This window comes from Pinus tabuliformis, chromosome 5_2 (genome assembly GCF_031772625.1).
Source record: "Pinus tabuliformis cultivar Carrire ecotype Pingquan chromosome 5_2, CPIR1, whole genome shotgun sequence".
NCBI classification, from domain to species: domain Eukaryota; kingdom Viridiplantae; phylum Streptophyta; class Pinopsida; order Pinales; family Pinaceae; genus Pinus; species Pinus tabuliformis.
In genome coordinates, this window is record NC_142306.1 from 701,265,901 (window position 1) to 701,270,693 (window position 4,793).

The window sequence follows — 4,793 nt, forward strand, 5'->3', positions numbered from 1 at the left end:
TTGTTCCTGGAGTATATCCTTTTATTTTGACATTTCTTGTTCCCTTTCTTCCTCCTCTTCACAATCTATGTAGAATAATTTCTTCTCAGCACACTTATGACCTTTAGTGTATTTGCTATCACAACTGTAACAAAGCCCTTTTGCTCTTATTTCTTCCAATTTTTGAGGTGTCAACCTTGTAGGTTGTGTAAGGCTAGGGGCAACAATACTTCCATCTTTATAGTTGTGAGCGGTAGGCTTCCTGGTTGCTAGAATTTTGCTTTCCATTTTTCTTGCTAACCTGAATGCCTTCTCCAATGAATCGGGTTCCCAAAGGTGAACCTCATGTTGGATATTATCCTTTAAAGTCCCTATGAACACATCAATACTATGCTGCTCTGGAATATATTTTACCCTTATGTTCAATTTTTGGAAGTCCTCAATGTGCTCCATCATTGAACCCTTTTGTTTGAGATTTATTAATTGGCTAAGAAAGGTGTTTCTTTTTGTATCCTCATAATGTGCTGTCATTTATTCTGTAAAAATTGCCCAAGTGATAATTTGTTTACGAGAGAAAAGCCATCAATACCATACAAACTGATTTGGTTCCAAATATAAAGTTGCAATACGTACCTTTTGTGTGTTTTGCACATTATGGAGATCGAAAAATTGCTCCATCTATAGTATCCATGTTCCGGGATCCTTGCCATCAAACTTCCTCATATCGATTTTTGGAACATGGTGGATCTTCAATCCAACATTAGAGTCTATGAAATCATGATTAACATTTCCTTTGTTCTCATCATGGGTTTCCTTTACAACCCTTTCACCATTAGTGACCATTTCTTGTAGCAACTTATTCAAATTTATCTTCAATTCTTCCATCTTATCGTCCATGTTATTCATCTTAGCATCCATGCCATTTATCTTAGCTTCCATGCCATCCATCTTAGCTTCCACGCCATTTATCTTAACTTGCATGCCATTCATATTAGCTTCCATTTCATCCATGTTAGCTTCATTTACCTTTAGTGAGAGTGAAATTTGTTGTAATTGGTCTTGTAATTTTGATATATCATGTTGCATTTCCTCCTCTTCTTCACGAGTCATGCTAGAGCTTTCAGGTTGCTTACTAGTTGTTTCCATTTTCTTTCTTCGGGGCATTAATTAATGCTAATAATTCTTCTTTATTCCCTTTGAATTCCTTCAACCTAATTTTTCAAACCAATCTTATGCAAAATTAAAAAAACAACTACACACCCTTTTTTTTCACTTTGTAAGAGCTTGATATTGAATCTGTTATATCTCTATAACTGTAGATCTCGAATATATGAAATCTTGACCTACGGTATCCCTTTGAGTCCTCTTTCTAACCCCACAATTCTGATCAAGATTGGATTCTCCAAGGAAGAGTTATGCCAATCTCCCACGGTGACCTAATTATAGACTAGTTCAATAGAGAGAACTTGTATGACATGCCACGTGTCACTATTTCGACCTTAGTACGAGAAAGGGATACATAGAAAACTACAAGCCGTCCTATTTCTAAAACTTCTTACGAAATTTCAATCTGATGCTTAAAACAAAAGTTATGACGATTTTCCCCAGGTCACTTGTTTGGAATGTAATTCAGGAGTCTGCAAAAACACTAACTTCCTCAGATCATATCTCCGTAAATATAGTGAGAAAATCTCTGAAATTTGGCCCCGAAGTTGATAAGGATTTCAGCTCAAATGGGGTTTTTTTGTAGTTTCTGAAACGTTTCCAAAAAAAAGTTATAGCGAAAATTCCACGATGGCCTGTTTCGAGCAGCAAAACCCTAGAATCCAAAGCTTTGATACCAAATGTTATGAAACCAGCTCACAAAAAGATAGAAAAGATAGATCAATGCCTTAGAAATAAGACTCTTTGAGGGGGCAACCTCCTTTACATTACACAAATGAATAATTCTTGGATGATTCAAATGAAAAACCTCATTTCTATATATAAGAGTCTAAGGGGTCACAATATAACCAAGCCGACCTAACAATAATAATATAAAGGCACAAAAATAAAAATAGAGGAATTCTATGAGGCACAATAATAACAATATGGGGACAATAGGGGCACAACAATAATAGTAAGGGATACAATGACAATAGCAATGGGGGGATCACTAGTATTATAGGGACCTAACATGGTATGTATTTAGAACCACTCTTCTCAACAACGATCGAATTCCGGGATTTGAGGAATTGATGGCAAGATGCATTCAAGAAGAGACAAGGATGGTGGAGCAAGAAATGCCTTCAAGCAAAGGCAACCCCATTTCTCTCTCCTCTCAAGCCAAAAGGAGAAATAATTTTGGGTCTAAAGGTCACTTCAAAGGAAAGACCAGATCGAAGGGTGGAAGGAAGGGAAGATGCTTCGCTTGCAATAAATTTGGCCACTATGTGAGGGAGTGTCCAAATATGAAGGACACATCTCATGACGATGATAAATATCACTCCTGGGGTAACTCCAACTAAAATCAAAGGAATGGCAGGTTCAATGGAAAAGGAAAGAGAAATGCAGGCAATCAAGGAAGTGGTCAACCATCCAAGAAAGCAAGATACTCCAGGTATGAATCAAATGTTGTTAACAATAAGCAAGATGAGTATTATCTGATATCAGCCCTCTCCACTACCTCTCCTTCGGACTCATTGGCAAATTGGCTTATTGATAGTGGTGCCTCAAGGCACTTCACTGGTTACAAGGAAGCTCTCTCTAATCTGATAAAGGAGACAAACTTGGAGATTATTCTTGGAGACAATTCCACCTATCCCATAAAGGGTGTAGGGAATGTTACTCTTCAATTAAATCATGGTAAGACAATTCATTTGCAAGAATTCTTATATGTACCTGATCTCAATAAGAACTTGGTGTCCATTTTGGCAATTGAAGACAAAGGCTACAAGGTGGCCTTCATCGATGGCAAGGTACATGTGTGGAAAAAGAAATTTAAAGATGCTTTCACTCTTGGGTTTCAAGTTGACTCTTTATATCAAGTTGGAGAAAGTTCATTGGGAGTCATGCCTTGTGACACAACTCTACAGTCTGAACTATGGCACCGAAGGTTTTCCCACCTTCATTATAAGGCTCTACCTGATGTGAGACAGATGGTGACTGGGATGCCCAAGTTTAAAGTAGAGCAAGAAGGTGTATGTTCGGGATGTGCCAAACGAAATCTCAAAAGGGGACCATTCCCCTCTAGCCATAGCAAGACCTCCGACATTTTGCAGTTGGTTCACTCTGACATATCTAGTATGATGCCTGTGAACTCTTTGGGAGGATATCTATATTATCTCACTTTTAAAGATGATTATTCTCGCAAGACTTGGTTATACTTCTTGAAAAAGAAGGATGAAGTGTTCTCCTAGTTGCGTCACTTCAAATCCTTGATCAAGAATCAAACCGAGAAGAGGATCAAGATCTTAAGGACTGATAATGGGACTGAGTATGAATCCAATGAGTTTCATGACTTTTGCAAAGAAGCTAATATTAAGAGGGGGACCAAAACACCATACACTCCTAAGCAGAATGGTGTGGTGGAAAGGAAGAAGCGTATGATTATGGAAGTTGTTCGTTCCATGCTCCATGATCAAAGGCTTCCGAAGTTTCTATGGGACGAAGCCGCAAATACCGCCGTGTATGTTCAAAACTGATGCCATCATCAAGCATTGGATTCCAAGACCCCCGAAGAGATGATCACTGGTAAGAAACTTGATGTCTCTCACTTTAGAATTTTTAGAAGTCTCGTATATTTTCATGTGCCGAAAGAGAAAATAATCAAATTGGGTGCATCCGGAAAGAAGGGAATCTTTGTGGGCTATAGAGAAAATTCTAAGGGCTATAGAATCTATAATGCTAGTCAAAGGGAATTCAAGATAAGTCATGATGTCACCTTTGATGAAGATATGACTCTTGGCAAGGTTGACAATCTTACTATTCTAAGGAAAGATAAAGAAGCTAACACCAGGAAGCCAAATGAGAAGGAAGATGAGACGATGCCCAATGTGGAAGAATCTATGGATCCTATTGATCCCCCTTCCCAAGATCCTTCCTCTTCTAGGAAGAGGCCCTCATGGCTTAGGGGGACACTTGATGATGCTGAAGGACATATTGCACCAAGAGGGACTTTTGGTGAAAGTAAAAAGCCAACCAGGTATCAGGGATACTTCACCATTATGAGCACCATCATTCAAAATGAGCCTTCATTGTTCAAAGAAGTCGTGAAGCATCAAGTATGGAAGGATTCTATGAATGAGGAATACGACTCCATCATGAAGAATGATGTATGGGATGTGGTCCCTAGACCCCAGGACAAAACGGTTGTCACCTCAAAATGGCTTTACAAAATCAAGCATGGAGCTGATGGGAGTGCTGAAAAGTACAAGGATCTCTTTGTTGCTCGAGGCTTCTCTCGAAAGGAAGGTGTAGATTATGATGAGATATTTGCACCTATTTCCTAATACACCACCATCTTCTTGATCATAGCCCTTTTTGCTTTGTAAGGATGGAACCTACATAAGATGGATGTCAAGACTATGTTCTTGCATGGTTCGATTAAAGAGGAAGTCTATGTGGAGTAACCCGAGGGGTTTGAGATTCACAATCGGGAATCTCATGTATGCAAGTTGAAGAAAGCCCTCTATGGGCTGAAGCAAGCACCCTGAGCTTGGTATGAGAGGATCGATAGCTACTTGATGAAGTTGGGATTCACTAGGAGTGAAACCAATCCAAACCTTTACTTTAAGGTTGAAGATGATAAGCCTCTCATATGGGTATTGTATGTT